The 25,482-nt window shown below is 37.8% G+C and overlaps 1 long non-coding RNA gene across 1 annotated transcript in view; it reads left to right on the top strand.

Annotated features, from left to right (window-relative positions):
* LOC309509151 overlaps positions 1-25,482 on the top strand; it is a 27,910-nt gene extending 2,428 nt beyond the window's left edge. The window contains exons 2-5 of the long non-coding RNA XR_014209805.1: positions 325-808; positions 2,766-2,844; positions 9,587-12,048; positions 24,977-25,482. This is a non-coding gene — a long non-coding RNA (uncharacterized lncRNA). The remainder of the gene's footprint in view (positions 1-324; positions 809-2,765; positions 2,845-9,586; positions 12,049-24,976) is intronic.

Genomic DNA, 25,482 nt, shown 5'->3' with positions numbered 1-25,482 from the left:
TAAGGCAGATTTATCATGAAAATAATCTTTCTGTCCTTAGTGTCCGTGTTGAATATATTACATGCAAAATATATGATTCTTAAAATTCTTTTAAAACAAACATATGGCAGAATAGACAAAAGAGAAGAGATGTTTTCAAATTCATCCTTGTAATATCAAAATGGTGTTTAATGATTAAACTTGGCATATATATATAAACCAATAGTCATTATAATGATAAAGCATATTGTTTTTGTACTTTTTCTGTTGATGTAAAATGTACCCCGAATTATAGAATGGCCCTATATACTAAAATGCATTTTTGTTTTCTGCATTTCTCCTCAGCATGTGTGTACATAACCTGTCAAAGGTGTCTGAGGGCTGAAGATGCATGGGTCAATACCATCCTAAAACTCCTCAAATAATGCTGGGAGACGGCCGGGAGAGTTGTGTGTCTGCTGAGTAAAGGCCAGTTCACGTCAATGATGGTAAAAATAAAGATAACTATATTAGCGTCTACACCAGCGTATACAATACTGTTCTGTTTCTTCTAAACACACACTGCAGTTTTGTCGTCTGTCGCTTTACATGCGTTCTGAAAGTGACAATATTGTTTCTCTGTGCCGTTATTGTTCTAGTTGTGGTGTAGACTCTGCTATTCTTTTATATTTTAGAACTTTATCATTATCGTTATAGTTATCGTCCTTAGTGTGAACAGGCCTTTACACACGATGCACGATGAGATCCCATGAAACCAGCAATCCTGATGTTTCCCAGTAGGTCCCGCTTTCTCCTGGGAATTAAGCCATATGACAGGTAGGATTTGCATGTCTCATTTATTTATGAATCTAAAAGCGAGCTCCCTTTGGGGCAGCGAACATCTGGCACCGGTGCTCTGTTCTATTCTGAGAAAAACATCATCCCTCACTCCACCCTGCTCATGCAAATATGACTTTCACTTCTGAATTTTATGCTAACAGGTTTATTTTTTTAAATGCAATGGAGTGAAACTGACAGTTGTGATATTTGTATGGTTCAGTCAACTTGCTCTCTAATGTTCATGGACAGGCTTTGATCGTTCCAATATGGCGGACGGCTTACATATAGCGGCCCATTGAAACAGCCACTAATGAGGCATTTTTGTATATATATCTATGGTATTAATGCCCACTCGCTATTGCACGTGAGTAAGTGTTTTGAAAACATTATCATGCAAAACTTTCATTTACAGACAAAGCATTAAGAAATAATTTTCTTACAGTTTGTGATGCAGCTGCCAACACAAATGAATACTAGGCATATACTGATCGTTTGTCATTAATGTTATTTAATGATATTATAGATTACACTTTGTAGATTACACTGACTTTTACATGGCTCTGACCGGCAGATGTTGCTAGCCTGCCCTTCCCTGCTTGTCTACTCTGTATCATAGAAGTAATACAAGTTTCTTAGTATTATTAGAAAAGATCATAATTACGAGAAACTTTCTCATCATTATGATTTACAGAATCATATTTTTTACTCCAGTGTGGCAGTCACCCGAACTGCACACAAGAATGTCTCCTCCTCCACCTTAAAACTCCGCCCACACCACTTGATTGACACGTCTCATTTGAATTTGATTTATCATTTGAACAGCTGTCTTTGGTTTATTATTTGGTCAATTTAAGCATTTGATTTTTAATTTTAATTTGGTTAAAAACTTCCATAGGATACAGTGTAGTATAGTAGTATATTATAAGAGTAGTATAAGAACTGGAACTATCCATCACTTTGCTTTTTCAAGGGAAAATTAATTAAATTATCCAACTCATGTTCTGCCACTAGATGGCTGTACAATACAGAATTTCACAGCTTCCGTCTCCATGGCAACCACACAGTTTTACATCATTCTGTGATGGAAATCTTTTTCTTCACTTATGTTGTCATCTGATTTGTGGTATTTGCTTTTGGGATTTTAGTCTTTTGTCTCTTTTGTCAGCTTTTTTTTGTGTCACTTAATTAGTATGTAATCAGACAGACACAAAACTGCACCCACTTTTCATCTTAACTCTACTTAAGAATCCTGCCGCCTTTCAAGCAATATTGAAGCTAAAATTGCAAAGCAAAAAATGTCAGTACGAAAGATTTCCACCCGACTGCACTCCCAGTTCTCCCAGTTCTAGTTTTTATTGTTTTCTAACTTCTCTTATTACCTGTATTACCAAAGGTGGCCTCAGCAAACTTCCAAGAGTGCTGTAGATATCTTAAAATTATAAGGTTTAGTATTATGTAATTTGATATTCTATCTATCTATCTACTATCTATCTATCTATCTATCTATCTATCTATCTATCTATCTATCTATCTATCTATCTATCTATCTATCTATCTATCTATCTATCTATCTATCTATCTATCTATCTATCCACACTCCCACTCACACACACTTTCTTGTACATCTATCTTTATGAGGACATTCATTGACACAATGCAATCTCTAACCGCTTACCCTAACCTTACCCATCACAACTAAGTGCCTAACCCGAACCCTTACCCTAAACCTACCCTTAACCTAATTATAACCTTATCCCTAAAACCAAGTCTTGACCCTCAAACAGGCCTTTAAAGGCTCTCAGAAAGTGAGGACCGGCCAAAATGTCCTCACTTTACTCTCTTTGTCCTCACTCCAATGGTCTAAAACTCAAACTGGTCCTCACAAAGATAGTTGTACAAGTACACACACACACATTTCCCCTGTATCTTTACTCTTTGTTTTGTTTCCTGTATTTTAAACATTATAGGCTAACTGAGCAGAGAGTTCTGAAGAATCTCCAGCGTAAGACCTGCATCTGGAGAGCTGCTGCATCACAGCTTCATTAGGTACCAATTTAGTTTTATTTCCTTGAAATGTGAACAGTTAATTATTTGATTTTATTGACAGCCCATAGATTTTCTTAATAAAAGCGCTTTGAAAGAAGTACCTCTAGTTATAATTTCAACAGAAGTACGAGAGGAAAATCAGAGGGTATAAGGAAAATCGACTTTGACAAAGGGAGACCTCGGAGTGCTAAAGGTTGAGAGCCACTGATCTAGCGCAATCTAAACTCCCAAAGCTTCAGGCTACATTGGCCAGCATGTAATAATGTAATTTTCCAAGAGAAATAGCCTTTGGGCTGAACTTCATTTCAATATTCATTTTAACAGGTGCAACAAGATTAAAGTTTGTCACTGGATGTTCTCTTCTAGTTACAAGCTAATTTTCAATCTCCTTTTTCAGGCAACAGTGATGAACTGTGATAGCAACAATTGCTTTTCCTTCCTTTCCTATTTAACATTTTTTCCCATACATGTCATTTCAAAAATTACATTGTCATGCATAATTTTGTATGTTTAAATCAGAGCTGCTTCTCTGGAGTTTTGAATAGGCCACTTCAGCTGGAATGCTGTCTTTAGATTATTTGTTCTATTTCTTCTTAGTGGCACTAAAATAGCCATACTGAAATAGCTGGTAGACAAACAATATTATTCTTGCAAAATGAAAAAAAGGAGAATAAAATGAAATTTCACCTGCTTATTATGTTCTCAAACTCATTTTAAGAAGCTTCCTGGGAGACAAAACAGCAGAAATGTGTAGATTTGAAAGCCTTAAATGTTCCCAGAGTGCAAAATCAATAAACACATCTGAAAGCATTTACCTTAGACCTTATCCGTAATGTCTGAAACAAACATCCAAATAATGTGCACCATTCTGCATTAATGTCAGCTTTAGCTGTGGCCGAGTCTGCCATCGCAATGTCTCGACTCGTGTGAAGGCAAATTCACCGGCTCCCTGAAATGGTTTTAAAATGCCAGTGCAGGCATTAAGGCACTTCAGTTCGTGCAGAAGAGCTGCTTTACTGTCATCAGAAACCCGAGAGAGCAGTTTGAGAGGTGGAGATAAGACGGGATACTGTACACAGGCCACAGAAATCCTTTATGGCAAGTGTAAATCCTGACTGACTGCAGCACACTTCCATTATTCATTTTCAAAGTGTTATATTAGTCATATGAAGATTTCATACTAGATGTTTGTCTGACATTACCCCAATAATATCATTTTAATATTAAGATATCTAAGATTTCTAATATGTTTGTTACACGGTTCTCTGGAATCCTTGATTTTGATTGATCAATCGCGTCACGTCATCCATTTTTTATTAAAGGTGCAGTAAGTGATTTCTTAGAAACGCTGTTGATATTTGAAATCACCAAAACAAACACGCCCATACCTAAAAGGATCACACCCCTATCTTGATAGCTCCGCCCCCAAATTCACAACATGCTATGCAGCAACACAGGCTCCTCCCCCTAATGAGTGGACACGCCCCTTACTGCTGATTGGCTACTAGTGTTTTGGTGCTAGGTCCGATACACTTTCAACAGCGTTTCTCAGAAATCGCTTACTGTATCTTTAAACTATCGTGATACTGTCATGTCACTATTAATCACACCGCAGACTCGCTCTTTCTCATTTCATGCAAATGCCACTGGTGCCATCTTGCGTCTTAATTATGAATTATAGTGAAAATGACCTCAGAGAACCTCAGTATTAATATTACTGTTTATCGTTGCAGTGTTCGTCTTGTTGTCGATTGTTTTGTTTATTTGTAATGGACTGTTTTTTCTTAGCGGAATCTTTAAGATAATATAGCCTACAGGTAAAAAGATATACAAATTTATTTGGCGAGTAGTCGTGTAATAGGCAAAATAATGTATAGACAGCAGTGGCCATTCACACAGTTAAGACGCAGGGTAGAGGACTGAAAAAACCCTATAAGGTCTGGAGACGTGTTTCGGAGTCTCGAGTCCCCCTGTAGTCTGTAGTTTTTTCCCCGTAAAAAAAAAAATATATTCATGCCTTAAAATAGCTTGAATGTAACTCCACACCCTTGCTTCTTTTAGTATACGCGGACCATGAATATGCAAATTAGCCCCGCCTCCACTCACTCACATGAGCTCAGAGTACCTGATCCACTCGGTCAACTTTACTGTACATCGTAAACGCTGCACGATGATGGCAAGTGGATATACTTTTTTAATTCAGCCATATATGTTTGAACCAGAAACTGATTCAGAAGTCGTCGATGTATCAGAATGGTAATGCGTTTTATGTATCGCTCTCTCTACAACATCGGACACATAATGGTAATTAATATGATTAGCCTTTTGCTTGGCTATGTTATCAAACAACTAATAATGTGTTGCTAATGTTACACAAACCATGTTCCCGTTCGCCATCTCAGGCATATATGGGCATATAGTTCATTATAATATCGTAATATACATCATATACATAATTCACCCGCTATATTGCTAAATATACCTGATTTTTCATATCAACAGAAAAATATACCGGGAAAACCTGGCTTCTCTTTAGACTCCCCTGCTTCAGAGTATAGTTAATGATATGCTAAAGCCCGCCCACACTTTGATGTGATTGGTTACAAGGTAGTTTGTGACGTCAGAACCTACAGAAACACAGTTTCGTGCCAGTCTCGGTCAAACACATTCGTCTAGCGCAGGCTTGCATGCAAAACAATGTAATACCAAATAAGTGAAATGTAAAAAAGCGTTCCATGTGCAATATGAACGGCCCCTCAGACTGTCTATCTAATAATAGCCTATTTGTTTCCCTCGTTGTATATCCTGTTGTTTCACTCAGAAGTCTGATCGTGTTATGGAAGTAAAATGGCTTGCGAATGACTTGGGAGGAGAGGGTTGAACCACTATTAGTGAGACTTGTACCTACAGCTCTTGGAAAATTGCCATTTTAAACGTTTTATTCCGGAGCTCAAAAACTCAAGCCACCAATTTATTGACTATAGAGAGCTTTTTGATTTTCAGGGAAGACAGGTCAACTGTGAAATAGACTTGCTGATAAAACCCTCTCCTTTACAAATATCACACCAGGTCATTGTTGAATTTGTTTAACCTAAACCTGAATAAATAGTCTGTTTATGGTAAAATGTCAGATCAGATAATTAAAATTGTCTTGGATATTACAGTCTCAATCTCAAACTCTTTTTTTTATTACTAACCAGGAGATGGCAAAGGTGAGCTGCCAGGCATGTGTATGAGTTTGAGCATATGTGCATGCCTCTTTTTCTCCCATCTCTGTTTAATTAGTGATCGCTTGAATTTCTTAAGAGTCATAACATCATAGCTAAAAACACCTGTTCTGTCTGGAGAAGTTTGAATCAAAGCCCTAAGCTTATTAAACTTTATAGTGTAATTCGTCCCGCACTAATTGTGCTACAGACATGAATGATACCTCAAATGGTGTGGTTTGTTGAGAAGAGGTGTGTCGTTACTGACCCAGAACACCTTAGTGACATCATAGCAACCATCCAGAACACCCTAGCAACCGTATAGAAAAATCCCTGGTAGAGCTGCATATTTCTGGATAAATTGAGAATCACAGAGATCGTGATTCTCCCATGATTTTGAACAGACATTTTAAATAAAATAACATGTAGGCCTAATTTACTAGAGGTTTTGACTAAATGTTAATTTAAAAATGTTGAATTAATTTTCAATGAATTTTTTTTTTGAATCAGTTGAGTGAACGATTCAATGACTCACTCATGAAGACTTGTTTCGTTACTTGAATGAATGATTCAATGACAAATAAATTAAAGTCACTTGTCGCCACCTACTGGTGTAACGATGTAATTGACAATCATTATTTGAAGCGTCAAGTTACTTTCAAAAGATGATTTGCTCTATTTTGATTGCTTTCGTAGACATCAGTGTTTATATCCAAACTATACAATTTTAACCCATTTCTTCTGTGATAATTTGAATATTTGTAACACAGAAATAACGACACTGTGTGGTTGAAAAGACTGTTTGTGAAGCTGTTTCAAACATGCATAACAACTGCTTTCTCTGGCTCAGCGCCAGCGCCAACGCAGAAATGAATGTTCCGGTGTGATTTTTGTCAAAGGTTTAATAGACACAGGCGAATCGTTGTCATTTAGGAATGAAATTGTGTGGGTGTTTGAATCGAGATTGCAATCTTTTAACGATTAATCATGCAGATCTTCTCCCTGGCAATCACACACAACACCTTAGCATCACGATGGTGACTTTTGCACTCACTTTTTCCTAAGAACAGGTGTGTAATTTTTAAATGACATTTCTATTCTGATTTAGCTAATGGGATAGTTAATTCAGTATGAGACATAGTAAGAAATATAAGTGTAATCAAGACTCACACTAATGATAATAATAATTATTCTATATGAAGATAACAAGAGAGCATTATGTGATTATGCAAATTTTCTATTTTATTGATATGTGCCCTGTCATAACTATATGTCTTTATGGAACATCTATGGAGATAGTTCTCTAAAACTCTGTAAAAATGGCCAAAAGTGGTTGAGATTAGTTGATACGACAGAAATAAATCCAATATATATATATATATAAGTCAACATCACTGTTTAACAGTATTCAGAGAAAAACAATAGAATACAAATTTGCTACGCAGAGCAATTCTTATGTGTGTCTGTGATTAGTTGGAGCGGGGACATTTTCTGAGACACAAACAGCCAATTACCACTTCATTGAGATGTATAAATGTTCATCATGCAATGCCTTCATTTAAATAGAAGTTAAACGAAGATTTAGGCGTTCTCATAACAGACAAGCACAGATTTGAATGGCAGTGCCGTGAATGATGTACTTAATTAAGATGTTCATTAATGAGTCAATAATGAGCACTCTTTCAGAGTATGTCAGAAGACACCCAGCAGGCAAATAAGAATCTGTTCATTAAGTACCGTGGTTTTATTTGAGGGAGAGTTCCTCTTGATGTTAAAATAATCAATTTGTAAGCGTGCCGATTTGAAATTAGGTGGCGAAATTGTTCGTTGAGAACTTTGAACTTTTAAATGGCCATTTTGTGACTGAAGGAAATCGTCATCATCATTTGAATTCTCATTGCTTATGTTGCACAAGTCTTGGTTCTTAATAATCCAATATAACTGTGTTAATATTTCAGAATGTGGTTTGTACCAGTGATTATTGTAATGCTCAATGAAAAAGTCGTATGAAATGCTAATTCTTATTATACGTCTGCATAATACTGCTAAAGCTTTGGGGTTAATGCCTTGGAATAACACAGAACCTCCAGAGTCTCACTGCAACACTTTACGTAAGACCTAAATGAACACCTAACTACATGAATAATGGTGGAGAGGGAGAGTAGGTGAGACTGAGCCAATGAAACTAGGGTTGTAGGACGCCTGGAGTGTGCTGTTATTTAATTATAATTTTATGACTTTGATGATATTAAATTGTTGATCAAAGCCACAGGAATTTTAAAAAATATGCGAGTTGAAATATTTATGAAGACAAACTCTTATATACAACTACTGGATTTTAACATTTTATAAAAAAAATTTTTTTTTTAAACGGGGGTCATTGCTTTGAGAAACTTGTGCGTTTTGAATGGTTAATGTGTTGCTAGGCGGTTGATGGAGTATTCTGAGTGGTTCTTAATAGAGTGCAACAGTTCCCGCCCACTTTTTCATCGGCGTTGGCTCGGGAAGTATTGTTTCCATTCATTTCTCTCATAGAAATAATAAAAAAAAGAAGTCTTTGTTAAAGAGTTATAAGCCACGAACCAAGCCAACCAGCTACGAGGGGAATCACAACACCACAGAAACCACTACGACAAAAAAGTATGTATTTGAAATTTTGAACAAAAAGACTAGGGTACAAGACTGTAAAAAAAAATAAATGTTGATTATATATATAAAAACAATATATATTAAGTTTATTGCAAAATATGCATACATATACGAACATTTTAGTGTTTCGAGAGCGTAGGGAGATCGACTCGATTACGTCATTCGCAGTGCTTCATGGGAGTGGGAGGAGCTAAAGAGCTATTTTGGAGCGTGTTGTGTTTTAAGACTCTGATTGGTGTTATTTTCTGTACAGCATCAAGGGTAATGTAGAATTCGGTTGTTAAATACGATAATTTCAAAAATAAGATGTAATGATGCGAGCTGACGGCTTAAGCAGAAGCAAATACCATGGATTAACAACCTCATAGATCACAGCAGGTCTGTCTTTAAAGGTTTAAAAAAAAAATTATCATAAAAAATTCGTTTCCCTCCCTTTTACGAACCCGACTGTTGCACTCTGTTCTGTTCTGAGTGGATGTGATTGTGCTGCTATGGCAGTTGCTAGGGCTTTTTGAGTAGTTTCTTAGTCTCTGTGAAATTCTGAATGTTATCATCTGCATTGATTGCTGTGCATGTAGAAAGCCTAAAGCACTGTTTGAAGTAGTACAAACTAGTACGCTCTGGGGTGACTTGGGTTAGGGGGTTTTCGGGGACGTTTGTAACCACTAGACAAGCCCATGTGATAAATTCTGCATTAGATTGTAGCTATAAACAACATTAGAGGGCTTCTAGATAAATACTCCATTTTTTCCCACATCACTAATAATACATCACACAACATCCCCTCAAACCGCTTGAGTAATGCATTGGGATGAATTTTGCTTTCCAAAGTTCACTTTTAGTTCACTAAAAAGGCGCTGAGATCTCTTTTACTGTTCCCTCTCTAGGTTTACCGCAGTCAGTCAACAGTCTACACCTTCTTACAGAGCTTCAACACACAGACGTCTAGGACCTGGATTCATGGGATCAGGGCCGATTCTGGCCATTTTGGAGCCCTAGATTGCCTCTCCTCCACATTGGCACCCCTTCAACTGATACCGATGAATGTATGGCTGTGTCTGAAATCGCATACTTCCCTACTAGTAGGCGAAAAACAGTATGTGACAAAAGAAGTATTATCTGAATTCACAGTACTCATAAAAGAGTTGGTAAAAAGTCCCCGGATGACCTTAAAGGGATGGTTGATTATGATTTCACTTTTCTAACTTTAGTTAGTGTGTAATGTTGCTGTTTGAGCATAAACAACATCTGCAAAGTTACGACGCTCAAAGTTCAAAGCAAAGGGAGATATTTTATTTTACAGAAATTGCTTTTTAAGGACTACAACAAACGGCTGGTAGAGACTACACGACATTCCTCCCGGGTTAGTGACGTCACTAACCTTGACATTTACATAAATCCGCCCGAATATGCTAATCAATGACTAGAAGATAACTACACATAAGCTACATAAATTCCTCAACTTACCATTCAGAGATGTTGTCTACATGTTGTCACTTCTTCTTGAGTCTCTCCATCTTTGTCTGACTTCGGTTTGAACATAAAATGCTAAATGTTTTTGAAATGTTCAGTGCATGTCTGTGAGGTAAAAGGACACAAGCTGTTGTAGCTCCGCCTTCTGTGCCGGGAGCAGCAGCTCATTTGCATTTAAAGGGACAGACACAAAAACTGTATTTTTGCTTGCCCTCAAAAAGTGACAATTTTAACATGCTATACAAAAATATCTGTGTGGTATTTTGAGCTAAAACTTACCATTAGATACTTATTTTACTTCTTGTGAAAAGGGCATTATACCACCCCTTTAATACTTTGGGCGAGATACTGTAGTATGCATATGATGGACACTTTACTATCCCATGAGGCCACGGGAGAGGATTTATGAATGGCAGTGAATGGCTGGTAGGTCACATGATAATGACAACATGGTGACATTCATACTATAACATAGAACATACTTTTTTAGCAGTCGTTAAGTAATTGCTTATTCAAAATAAGTACTTCCTCAACAGAGTATATGAATTCGGACGCAGCCTATCTGCACTCATTTGCACAATCTGCCACTGTATTGCATTGGCATTTCACTCGACACATCCAAAACTTACAGAACTGCAACTCTGAGCGGTTACAAAAGACCAAACACTGAATACCAAACTGACTCTTCGTGTCCGTAGCTGTGGTTTAGACATTAAAATAAGTGAGGAATATCGATTATACTGTCACTGGTGTGGAGGGGGACAGATCCTTTCCTGACTAATTTGTAGGAAAATGCACCTTGCGGCTCCTCTTCTGACACAGTGTTTATTCAGGGGGAAATAATTGGTAATAGCTGAAAGGTAACGTGAGCAGAATGATTCTCATATTTCTGCCCGTGCCGGTAACGTCTCATGCATTTTTATGCTGTACAGGAGCAGTATTAGAACTGATAATGTTCAGTAATTAAAGCTGCATGAATGGGTGAAATGGAGCCTGTACTAAAACCCATTGCTTAGTTTTACATAGTTCAGCAATTCCCAACGATGTTCAGTTGGTGGACCATTAAAAAAGAAGAAAAAGAAGAAGAAGTGAGGACCACAGAACTATGGAAGTATATGGGTAGCAATATTAAATTTGAAATGTAATATGCAAAATGACAATGCATTTCTGTATTTCAATTTACATTTCCCATTACATTTGTGCAACATTTGGTGCAAAATGAAAATGAAAATTCAAATGGCAACTTCACGCAGTGATTGACAGGGCGGGAGGGGGCGGGGATTGCTCGGCTCAGAATGCATTTTTAATTTGCACATTGAATTTTGCTACATTCATTGTGGGACATTTAATGAAAATGCAATCGCAACTGTCTTATCTGTGAGTGTGAATGCAATTAAGAAAAATAACATTTAAATTACAATTTTGCTAAATTTTTTGCTTGAACATGTTAAACATATCTAATAATTTCTGCAATACATTTTCATTTTCATTTTGCAACTTATAATTTACATATTAAAACTAGTGAATGAAAGGGCAAATGTTAATTATATAATTGAATTTTCATTTTGCACAAAACGTTGCACAAATGTAATGGAAAATGTAAATTTAAATACAGAAATGCATTGCCATTTTACATATTGCATTGTCATTTTGCATATTACATTTCAAATTGAATATTGATACCCATATGCTTCCATATAGAACACCCCCATTCTGCTTTGTTCATATTTTATTGCAATTCAAATTTAAAGCAGAATTAAAATGAATTGAAATTCAAAGAAATGTATGATTGCCAGAAGTAGTAGTTCATCCGGGTACTTTCCGGGAAGTGTGTGATTTCGGATGCACCCATTGAGATGTATGGGAACGCTACCAGGTAATTTCCATCTCCTTGGTAAATGAATCTAATGTTTGCTATAGCCACCAACTGTAATAAATAAAATACAGAATTAGTGCTTTCTTATTAGAAATTACTTTACATTATGACCACAAAAAACGGACATATTCAATCATTCACACACGTCTGCTCGTTCACTTAATAAGAAGTAGGGCTATTGTCTTTCTGCGTTTTGAACATTCAAATCACATGTTGCACAATTTCATCTCTGATGTGGTTCAAGGGTTAGGATTGTTTACCACAGAATTTTCTGAAATGTTCATGTAGAAAATGAATAAGAAATTAAGCCTTCTTCTGAAACCCATGCTGTTGAAAAAGTGCGTGATTTTTGATGAGCTCTATCGTGACAGGTCGTCTGCAGAAATGATTTGTGTGATTGATGATAGGGAATTAGATTTTCCTTAATTCAAATTTGATGATCATAGTTTGAGACATTTTACCACAACAAGTAGCAAACGGAGAGCAGAAAGGAGGGCGGATGTAATCCGACTCATCCCGCAGGAATCGTGCTGCAGGGATGAGCCATTCTAAAATAATGTGGCTGATCCAGGCCAATTTGTTTAGAATCACTGGGATTTGACTACGTCTCGGTTAGTGATCCTAAAATAATGGGAGTTGTTATGGACAAAAGGCGGAGACGATCCACAGAATCCATTCGAATCAGGGCTGCCGCTCCAGAGCGCATCGGGCTGTTTTTCCTCCATCTGACATTAGTACAGTAAATCCAGGCCACGGCGGATGTTTACCGCTGCTGTCCGCGTGTCCTGTCGGATCCATTTGTGTACACAGTGCCCTGCTGTCCCACGAATATGTTGTTTTCTGCCAACGCTTACTCAAAAATACATTTATGCTACCTGCAAGCTACTTAAAATGAACTAATGGAACACAATTCTTTGTTGGGTTTTTCCCCACAGTCTTCTAAAATTGTATTTTGTCTGGAGATTTGTGTGGAGACAACATGAATCATGTTTGTTCATTCAAGCAAGGGATCCCCCCCTTTGTGAGGGCCTTAATGAGGAGAATAAATGTTGAAATTAAGTGTGTTTTGAGTAAAAGTAGAAAAGAGTGAGACTTTTTAGTGTTTACCATGTTTTAGAGATTTTATCCTGGGAGATCTGGGAGTTAACATCGTGGTGAAGAGTGAAGCTTGTGTTATGTTGAGGATTGGCTATTATATTATTATTATTATATAATTTTATGCAATTATTTGAAGATTCATTTGTGTCAATGTCATGATGGAATGTTTATTTTTATTGCATGCCAAAATAAAAGATTTTAAATGTGTTAATGAAAGCTAACAAAAATATATTCTAAAGAATATTTTGATAACATTCCCATAAAACGTTATTTCTGAATGTTCCCTTAACTTTCAATGTTTTAAAACCTTTTTTTCTTGGTTATACGAACATTCTGTTTTATAATTTTGCAAATATCAGGGGAATGTTACTTTTGAATGTTCTGAAGTTGAAAAACGTTAGACGAACGTCCAACAAAAAATGTTTCAGAAAAACATTCCATATAAATAGCATTTTATGAACATTTTACTGAAAGAACGTTTGTTCGTAACTTAGAACTTTCAAGTTCATCCATTACTCCTCCATCCTTCGGTGTCACATGATCTGAAATCATTCTAATATGCTGAAGAAATAAGAAACATTTCTTATTATCAAGGTTGAAAACAGTTGTGCTGCTTAATGTTGTTGTAAAAAACTACATTTTTTTCAGGATTCTTTGGTGAGTAGAAAGAATTTTTATTTATTTGAAATATACAGTGGGTACGGAAAGTATTCAGACCCATGAGCTCTTCAGGCAGTTCCTTTGACCTCATGATTCTCATTTGCTCTGACATGCACTGTGAGCTGTAAGGTCTTATATAGACAGGTGTGTGGCTTTCCTAATCAAGTCCAATCAGTATAATCAAACACAGCTGGACTCAAATGAAGGTGTAGAACATCTCAAGGATGATCAGAAGAAATGGACAGCACCTGAGTTAAATATATGAGTGTCACAGCAAAGGGTTTGAATACTTAGGACCATGTGATATTTCAGTTTTTCTTTTTTAATAAATGTGCAAAAATGTCAACAATTCTGTGTTTTTCTGTCAATATGGGGTGCTGTGTGTACAATAATGAGGAAAAAAAGAACTTAAATGATTTTAGCAAATGGCTGCAATATAACAAAGAGTGAAAAATTTAAGGGGGTCTGAATACTTTCCGTACCCACTGTAAATCATTTGTAACAATCTAAAAGTCTTTACAGTCACTGTATTAATTTCTTTCCAAACAAAACAAACAAACAAAACAATCTTACTGACCCCAAACTTTTGAACGTCAGTGTGTTTACTGGTTGCATGATTAGGAAAAGGACGAAAAGTTATTATTGAAGATAAAGTAAGAAATAAGAAAGTTCTCATATTTCATCACTGTTATCCACTGGTTTTCATCCTCTTGTTGTTTATCAGTACAGCTGTGAAAAGTCAATCACTGTATGATCTTGTGATTCCAGACATTTGCAGTGTGAGCATCCAGCATTTCCTTTTCCATGTAATCCCATTCTGCCATAATCAGACCGGGATTTCATTTAATCAATGCCCTAAGCCTCGGAAAGTCAATTCCCGTCCACATTCATTCATTTCGTTTCCTCTTTCTGAAAGTGTTCTGGTTCACATACAGTTATCATTTAATCTATATTTCATTTTTTCACTGTCATTAAGTGTGACACTTTCTTCACCGTCACATCCTCAGTGTGGTTGTGTTTTGATCAATTGATCAAATAGATTTGAAAGAAATGACACCACACTTAAAGCCCTCAATGTGAAGTCCAGACGCTTGTGGATCATATTCAGATCAAATCCAATATAAACACGTGACGAGAGAGATTGTAGATGATCCTATACCTTTATGGAAACAAAGAAAATCCCTGCATAAACAACCAATATCGGAATAAGTTCAAGGAAACAAGAAAAAGTTGTTTGGTTTCAGTCAACACTTGGAAGATTTTATGAATTTAAGTGCCTCTCAAACTCTGAAGGGTCACTAGGGATAAAAGTAGCACATGGCAGATGCAGCCTCAATAATACATTTGAGCAATGCATTGTGGGAAATATTATTGGGCAAAGTAACACTGTGGCTTCTCTCGAGCCAATACCGTAAAAGCATACGGATAATAACTTCACAAGTAGACAGACGTGATTTGTCTTTCCAGGTAAAGAATAAAAAAGGAAGAAAGGAAAGGATTTAGTCCCAAGACGTCTCGTTATTTAGGCTGTGTAAGGGTGGATTCCTGCAGGGGTTCAGGCTGCAAGACTGCCGAATGACTAAAGAAACGCTGTCAGCATGATGGGAGAAAACTGCACATTTCTTGTCTATTACCTCCCACTGCTACTTATACCATCGACGTAAATAAGCGCAGTTACAGTAGCTAAATATGTGGGAGAACGTTGCTATATAGAGTGACGATATTGTATTGCAATAGGTAGCACTTCAAACTCAATAGCAAATCAAAACTAGTAAGCACATTATTTGTAATTGAAAGGGTTTAATGACAATATGTGACCCTGGATCACAAAACCAGTCACAGATTTTCAAATAGTTGTATCTCAGTCAAATATTGTCCTATCCGAACAAACCATACATCAATGGAAAGCTTATTTATTCAGCTGATGTATAATGTTGATGTGATTTCAAAAAATTGACCCATGTGACTGGTTTTGTGGTCCACTCCAGGGTCACATATATGGTTATGGTTACACTTAAAGTAGTTACAGAATAGATGTATGAGATTATAATAACATACCATTAATTGTACCCAGCATGTATGTAAAATGTTACCAGAGAGAGAGAGAAGAGGAGGGTTTAGAAAAGAGGGGAGAGAAAGATTTAAAGCCAGGAAGGGCCCGAGAATCAAAAAAGCCAGAGCATCTTAAGCCCGGGACACACCAAGCCGACAGTTTTCTCAGTGTGTTCCGCACGGTTCCGCTGAAATTGGTCCTCGTCGGCTTTTTTTCGGCCGATTCGACATGTTGAATCGGCGTCGGGCTGTCGGTGAGAGAGAGAACTCTGATTGGCTGTTCAGCTTAGTGCATGAGAATAATAGCAAAACAGTGAGCAAAGAAGTCAAAACGGTACAGATAGAAAGCTGTTCTAAAGTTACGTCATCATCTTACATGAGTAGCCTGGCTAACGTCAGACCTCGTCTCATTGAGACGTGGTCTGGGAACCACATGTTCATTTTCTCGTATTTGAGGTGTGGTTTACGAATGGCCAGAGCCGTTTATTGGGCGCTACGAATGTCTATCAAATGCGCCTGAACGTAGAGCATAGCCAATCGTTTCAATTATACCAGATGATGTATGTAGAGCGACAGAAATTCGATGTGGAAGAAGACGAAATAAACTTGCGTTCTAAACTACTTAGAACACTATCTAAGGCTGCATCGAAAGGTAACTTCGCGTCTGATATCATGTTGGATCCATAGATATAAACAAACTGCTTCGGTGTGTCGCATAGACGTCGTCATCGTCTTGCTGCTCCCTCCCCGTTCTGTGATTGGTTCCCTTTTTGAGGGGAAAATCTGGTTCATGGTGTCCAGGCTGCCTAGCAGCGTGAATGGCAGCATGGGGAAACCCAGGCTATTACATGAGTGTTCCTTGGCGAATATTTCAATATTAAAGGTGCATTAAGCAACTTTTCATGTTAAAAATACCTGTTTTCTAACCCATACATGCTTAAACAATTGCCTGATGGGCTGAATGAGCCCTTCTCTGATCACTGAGATTGTCTCTATAATCCTGTAAAGTAAAATAAATAAGAGGGATTCGGGCCGGAATTTGAGACTGGGCGTGACGTCATGCGCGTTCACGGCACGCTCACCTGGCTGTCTGGCAGGTTTGTGTATTCGCCGCCATTCTCCGTAGAAGATGGATTCTAAGAGACCGGCTTGTAATTAATTTCAAACACCAACGCAAACTCCACGTAAGATAAAAAAAAGAAAACTTTTGTCCGTGAGCGTGCACACTTCTGGCTGCAGTTTCGCTTGCCGCCAGAGGGGGCATAGTTCTGCAAAAACTCAGAGGGTGTTTCTCAATATGCGTTCTTCAGCGATCTTGCGTCCTTGTGTTCTCGTTTTACGTCATCATTAACCGTCGAAGTTCAGACCCAATTCTCAAGAACGCAAGTACAGAGGACGCATGAAAGAACCCGGATGTGTTCTTGATACCGAGGATGCATCGAATGCAGACTTGAGCTAGTACTCGCCTGGTGTCCCAGAAGTCATTGCGGCCGGTTCCGAGTTCGTTCTTCCAAGGAAGCTTGGCAAGACCGGTCTCCACGAGAACACAAGTCCGTTCTCTGCGTTCTTGGAATTGAGAAACAGCCAGAGACTTGCGCAATGCACCTTTAACATGAGCGGAGTGGAATAAAGAAAGTGTTTAGCAGGATTGATATTCAAAACGGTAAGCACGCGCTGCTTTGTTTATGGTTTGTGTATCTGCAGCCGTCAGTGTCGGTTTCCCTTTTTGAATGACGAATATAGACGAATACATCTTCAGAAATAGACAGTTGTCTCATTTACACGCCGGCGCAGAACGCGCATTCTAGCTGACAGTCGGCTGTAGTTCTCTCGGTGTGTTCAAGTGCCGCTTTTCCCCCGACGCGAGGCGACAACACAGTCGGCTTTCATCAGCGCTAGTTCTTTGGCGTCGGTTTGGTGTGTCACGGGCTAAAGAGAGAGAGCAACAGTTACAATCTTCTTTTATCCTTTCCCTGACCATGTGAGACATTCAAGCTGACCAATCAGATAATTACAACTTCCCCCTTCCCTCCGGACCCCCGGAGTACACACATCTTTTCAAATATCTTGGATTATTTTCAATCCTACAGCTGGAAGGTTTGTTTTTCACCTTTTACAATATCTATTATGACATTTACATTTCTGTCCACACTTTCAATAATAAATAAATAAAGAAACAAACACATCGCACCCTTCAGCCTGCAATTTTCTGTCTCAGAGCTGAGATTTTTGAAAATATAAATTGCATCTCTAGCCGTGTGTGAACGATTCAGAGTATTCATTAAGCAATTGCTGCGATGACTGAACATCATAATTATTCTGTGGTTGAATGCAGATCGGTGAGTGTAATTATCACTACCTTTGACCCTTAATAGCCCCTAAAGTAATGACCTTTCACCCCTGAGGAAAATGTAGTGCCTTATTTTCTATGAGTACTGAATTGAAGATATATTGCATATGGAGCATTTAACATTAATTAGAGCCCAATGTAATGCGCAGAATAGTTTTATTCACAGTGACTTGTACAGACTGAACTCAAGGCCAGACTGTTTGGACTCGGTCCGAATGCTATAGTGTCACGTTTGCCAATCTTTCACTCATTGGTGTTCATTGGTTATCGGAGGCTCTGTGTCGTGTACAGACAGTGTTGAAACAGCTTAAATGTTATTTCAACCATAATAATTTGTTTATTAAACTAAAAGGCATCAGTTAGGTTTAATCAAAGGCAGCAGACAGGAAACAATAGAAAATATTACATTTCGTGGTTTTAAGCAATTGCTCAAAAAAAGAATCTGCGACTGGCAACACATCATAATGAAATTAATATGATATGAATACAATAATAAAACGTAGCAAAATTGAATGCATTTTTATATATATATATATAGCCTATTGTATATGAAGAGTTCAGATGCAAAAGCCTCTAAATGCCATCTGAAATTTTCTTATAGAATGATCATTGTTATCAAGCTTGTATATTTAAGTTCAGTAATTTCACTTAAATGACAATTAATAGGTAATCTTCATTGCCATTTAAGTGAAATTATTGAATTTAAATATACAAGCTTGATAACAATGATCATTCTATAAGAAAATTTCAGATTGCATTTAGAGGCTTTTGCATCTGAACTCTTCATATTATGATTTAATTAAATATTTTAAATATGTAGAACTGTGTTAAAGCAATATCACACTTAAAATTGTGCCTATGGCTAATCACCATGCTATTATTCAGTACAGCATTTTTGCATGGGTGATATTTCTTTAACATGCACTGCAAATGCACCTGACATTGAAAGAAGATTGTGAACTGATTGATTATTAATAACATTACTTACTGCTTTTTTGTTGCGCCATTTGAATGGGAGTTAAAGGGACAGTTCACCCAAATTCTGTCATCATCATTTACTCGCCCTCAAGTTGTTCCAAACCTGTATGAATTTCTTTCTTTTGTTGAACACAAAAGAAGATTGACTTCCATAGGAAAAAACACTCTGGAAGTCAATTGGGCTTGTTTCAGCATTCTTCAAAATATATTTTGTGTTCACCAGAAGAAAGAAACTCATACAGGTTTGGAACAACATGAGGGTGAGAAAATGATGACATAATATTCATTTTTGGGTGAACTATCCCTTTAAACACTTGTATCTAGCTTTGAGTTTAGTTCTTAATTGTATAATAGAGTCGATGTCATTGATCCGGTCTGCGTAAATAACATGGTAGGCCAAAGTCCTTTCATTCAAGAGTGATTATCCACAATACCCCGTTAGATAACATAACAACTACTGTTATTTAATGCAATGTGCTTTGACAATCAAAGTACAGCCTTGTTTATTGCCTGTGTTTGTTTTGTGGTAATGGGAATTGCATCTAGTAATTCCCTTCACAGCCAGCAAAGTGAAGAAAACACTCCGGGAGTGTTTGGAACACAGTAAGGAAAATTCCACATGAAATATTCAGCGTGTCACACTCATATGGCGCTCCGTTACGCTTGCTGGCATAAAGCGTTTCAGTCTCCCTGATTAAGCGTGATATATGAAACTTTCTCATATCACCGTCCCGCATATTTGAAGTGCTGAAACCTGGAAGACGATAGACACCTTCATCTCGGAGCGTCGGTTTCCTATCTGGACCTCTTTTGGAGTGATCAGCGCTGCGTTTTCTGCTGGCCGTCGCCATCTGCTGATTTACATATTGATAGATTCACCACGAAAGGGAACTCATTTCAGCTTTGAAGATTCGGCTTAGAGCGAATGTGAATTAATTTAGATTCCCATTTCCTGCGTTCATAAGCTCAGGACGACCCTCGACCGACCCGAAGGAAGAGCGAGGCGGCGTGTCACAATGATTATGTTCACTCAATAAAGATAAGAAAGTGAAATGTAAAATACAATAAAAGCCCTCGTAGCTTTGCTGTGTTATAGCAATGTGATCGTGTTAGTAATTGTAGGTATTCGAATGTTAAGCTTGGCTCTGGCACACATAGCCATTCGCAGAATCGCAGACAATGAAAAGTATTAAAGTTGGCATGAAACAGAAGTTGTGATAGTCTTTCCTTCCCTGAGTGAAACGGCTTCTCGAACAAGAACAAATGTAGGGGCGGGGCTTGATTTTTGTCCATGGGGAATTGATTGGATGGTTGTGGTTTGCAATTGGTGGATCTCATGTGAGTGACAGGTTGCCCCACCCTCGCGCCAGTAAACACATCATCAGAGAAGATGCAAGAGGGAGAAGTTATTTTGATTAAAGATTACAAAGGCTCATAATCTTAAAAAACAATAATGATGTGCATGGATAAATCATTTTATTTAATTTTTGATTTCATGGAGACTTAAGATAGCCAGCATTCTTGTGTGTTTGCAGACACTGAAACCTATTGACAAAATGTTAATATATCTGTACATACACACACACACACACACACACACACACACACACACACATATACAGTATGTACTTCATTGACCTAACCATCAGACTGATATCATTTGCTAGCAGCCGTTCTGTATTTAAGCAAATCTAGAGTTTAGGCCTCGACACCTAAATGGGTTTTGCTGATAAATAACTTCTGATGGCTTAGTGAACATATACTTGTGTTCTCTCCAACCCTTGCATGAGCTCTTAATGGTTTTATCTTTCTCTTTTAAAACTTTGGAGTGGTGCCATGCTCTCAGCATGGCTGAATTGATTAATTATTTATTAGCTCTTGCCATTCACCGACTGTCAAAGTGAATCTGAAACACCAGCAAATGTAACGCATCATCAAATCATATTGAAATGCAAACAATGGGGAACATGCATATGCAAATTGATCTCAAAATTGACCCAGTGTTGTGAAGGCGCATTGAATGTGGCAGATGGAATTTAAAAGCCTTCAGTTTTACTCTGCTAAGCAGCTTACTGTTAATTATGGAAAATGATTTTCTTCACGTTTGTTTGGTGCCGTAACGCAGCCTTTAAACGAAGCGGATGGCCTGACAGGAATTAATTGATTAATGGGTTTGCATAGACGTGAACACCGAGCCTGTGGTCAGGGGACGATTTGATGACTAATTAGTCAAAATGGATGATCAGTGGTTTTTGGTTCCTTTGAGCACTTTGATCTTGACATACAAAGCCAAGCATTGAGCCTGGATTTTTAAATTGGATAACCAATTATTGATATACAGTTTTTAAAGGGATAGTTCACAAAAAAAAAAAGAAACTTCTGTCATCATTTACTCACCCGCAAGTTGTTTTTTCTGTTGAACACAAATGAAGATATTTTAAAGGTGAACTATGCAGGATTTTTTTACCTTAACTGAACAGCTTCAGAGTCATTAGATTGGTTATATGACTTTTTTCGGGGTTGAATGGTGGTCTTCTCGCACCCCCCTAGCGCCTTTGAACTGAAAAAACACCCTTGCATCTTTGGGCCGCCCAAACGCTCAGCGTCAGGAAGTATCGCGTGAAATCAGGTCTCGCGATGTAACGAATTGCTTTACGGCACTGCACACATACACTATCTAAACATTTATATGCTATAGCCTTCTGTGTATCATACATACCTCAGTGGACATGGCTCCGTGCGTCCGCCGGCTTCTTTGAAAACAAATGCACATGACAGGAGGGAGAAGATGGGAGGGGGCGAGTCGCCAACAAGTTTTGACGACAGTGTTGTCAAATATCTATTCCGAAGCTGTAGGGGGAGCTCTATAGAGAAACCCGAGAGCAAAAAGCTAAAAAATTGCCAAAACTGATTAGCGCCGCTTTAAAGGTGCAGTGTGTGAATTTTAGCGGCATCTAGTGGTTCGGTTGCGAATTGCAACCAACGCCTCGGCCTCACACCCCCCTCCTTTTCGAAGAAGCTATATGGTGGCCAAAACATGTCGTCGTCTGAGACAGCAGAGAGTAGCGAATGTTGACTAATTTGGACTAAAATACCCAAATAAATGAAGAACATCTCAAAAACGATCACATCTAGTGCAAGTATGATTTTGGCCACCGACAAATAACATGGGAAATGTAAGCCAAGAGTATGTAACATTGTCACTGTTTCTGTACCACAGAAAGTGCTAAAGTTGGACTAACTTACCGATCCAGCAGAAAACAGGCAACTTCGCTGTCGTAAAAAAAAAAAAATTCCTGCTTCAACATCTTCCATCTGGAAAAAGCCCCACCGAGGTTAATACGGGATTTATCCCGTCGAATGTCCCGACTTCGCCTGGCTGCATCGTGTTTTGTCTTCTTTGCCGACGAAGATTGCCGCTCTGTCGGTTTTTGCGCAAAATGATACGTGTGATCCTCCATTTGTTAAAATTTCACTAGTTACAATCGTACTTCGTTACTACTACTACTTCTTCTTTTCAACGTAGTGACGGTGCAAGTTGCCTCTAAAACACCAACGAAGAAGAAGCAAAAACAACAGAGTGGCGAAAACGTGCGCTGTAGAGAAGTTTGTCCGTCTAGGGCTACTGTAGAAACGGTGTATGTAGATAGAAATGGCTCATTCTAAGGTAATAAAAACATAGCCTAACGCTTCATTTTGTAAGGTCTTTATACACCACTTAAAACATAGTTATGTATATTATAATGGATTTCTGAAAATAGAATATTATTTTTTATATATATGTATAATTTTACACAGTGCACCTTTAAATAATGTTGGTAGTCATTGACTTCCAGAGTATTTTTTTTTTTCCTACTATGGAAGTAAATGGGGGCCATTAACCGTCTGTTTTTTTTAATTATGCAGGATATATTAAATATGCGCATATATGTCTTGGATTATTATGATACTGGATACGGGCTGCATGCTGAAAGATGATTCACAAGCTTTTTTCCCAATAAATTCCTGTGGGTATTTTCCCAGGCTACTTTATAGATAGTACATTCTTAACGCCATGGGAATATGCAGGCTATTCCTGGAAAAATGACTGGCATGGATAATTTGAACAAAGCTCTATTAATTATTGTATTATCCCACTTTTCCCTTTTAAAACTAATAGCATACCAATAGGGCTTTAGTTTCATTAAATTGCATGTTAAGCATTATTAATTAATCTAAACTCACTCATTAACTCTGACAGCCCTAAAATTTGGTGAAAACAAATAAAGTTTATATCTCAAATGGGAGCCCATCTTGCGCCATCTTGTGGCGCTCGCTTTGAAAGCTCATTACATAGTACATCAAACTCTTTTATTCCAGAAAATCCGCTTTTCCATTATATTCCCCCTTCAAACCCATCCTCACAGTTACGCCTAATCTGAAATGGCATTACTAAAGTGTGTATCATATCTTCATATTATGCCGTAATGTTCTCCGGATGGCACCCCTGTGGTTTGTAATATGACTCTCGGGGAACAACACATCCATGACACTTCAGCTTTCTAAATCCTCTCTGTTTTGAGGGGACTTTAAATACGACGAGCTCTTCAAGCCTCAGCGAGTTCAGCCGACCATAGAGAGGAGTTCTGAAGAACTCAATTCCTCATATCCAGTATCTACCGAGACCTCATTAAAAAACAGGCCAGATCTTGAAGGCATGATGTTGAATGTTAAGACACAATGCGAGCGTGCGAGTTTGTTCATAAGATTATGCTCTGTGTTGTAACCTTGAAACGACACTGTGTGCTTGCTCATCCTCGCTTTTGCAAATTTAATAAACCTCTAACATGAAGTCAAATTGTAGAAAAACATTGGTATGGTAAAACAAACAGTTGACACCTTTCCAGAGGAGTTTGAACGATAAGCCAATCCTCATTTTTTTCTGCAATAATTTTTTTAAATTAAATGTAATTAAATAAAAGTTATCCTATTATGCTTTTTTATTTTATTTTCAACTTTCTTTAGTGTATAATGTTGCTGTTTGAGCATGAAAAAGGTCTGCAAAGTTACAAAGCCACTCCAAAGGGTGTTATTCTTTATATAAGTGTCACTGTTTCTGAACTGTCTTGAGTTTAATTCCAGGAACGAACACGTCACAATATTCCTCATTTAAATAATTCCCGCCCAAGGCATACACAAAACAGGGACTAGGCCTGGTTGAGTTAGTTAGTAGTGAGTTAAAACTCACGGTTATGGTAAGAGGCGGGACATTTCCCAAACACACTCAAATTGGTTGTCCAATCACAACACACTGGTCCAGCCGACCAATCAGAGCACACTGGAGGAGGAGCTTCAGAGACCGGAACTAAACAGACCGTTATTGACAGACTGGGAAAAGAGGTGCTGCAACAACAGTGTAAAATATGTGATTTGAACATTCAAGCATGAACACATATTCTAGTCAATTAAAAACTAAATCAAGAAGACTTTGTAAAAGGGCCTTATATGGCCTCTTTAAATATGTAATGTAATTGTGTTGCATTTTGCAGCAATCTCATTGGTCCAAATATGTTAAAATCATTAAGGACAGCCAAATTTCACGAATTGCACTAGTTTAAGAAACTGTGTTAGCATCAGGTTTAGTGCACTCACAACATAAGAAACAAATTAGAATTTCAATTATTTTTAGGGCACCACTACAACGCGCAGATAGATGTGTTGCTTCAGAAAAACAAAACCCTCATTTAATTGATGGTACATTGTTGCCTGCATAGCTTTTGCTCTGTCTGCACTCTCTCTTTTTATTTTCAGCTTATACGCAATGGAGGATTTCAAGGTCACAAAGCACTTGGTCTGAACCAAGAACTGCTGGAATCAAACAAACCCGAGTTTTCCAGGAGAACAGACACAGTCAGATGAGATGAAAGTGACAATCATTTCTTACAAAATCCTCTCTGGTGGAATCCTCTCACACAATACACACACTTCCTGACGCCGGTACAGGCTGCATGTACACCATGCACTTGATTTCAGGTAATTGACAATAAGGATAGTTGCAAAAGAGGATGGTGTGTGTCATTCAGAAGGCTTTGCATTTCAATTGAGGCTGCAAACAGAATGCTGAATTATAATTCAAATTTAGAATGCGGATGCAAAGCAATTAAAAGAAAAGTCATATGACTGTAAGTATACTGTAGTACTTTGTAATACACTGAAAAAATTGGTGTGGGATTTACATTGAAACAATTTTCACTCAGAAATGTATTCACAAATAAATACAAAGAACTGACTTCCTAGGAACTAGGAAGGTCTATGAA

Source organism: Leuciscus leuciscus, assembly GCF_965113295.1.
Source record: "Leuciscus leuciscus genome assembly, chromosome: 11".
Lineage (NCBI taxonomy): Eukaryota > Metazoa > Chordata > Actinopteri > Cypriniformes > Leuciscidae > Leuciscus > Leuciscus leuciscus.
The sequence above is the reverse complement of the archived record's forward strand: the minus strand, read 5'-3'. Positions and strand labels throughout refer to the sequence as shown.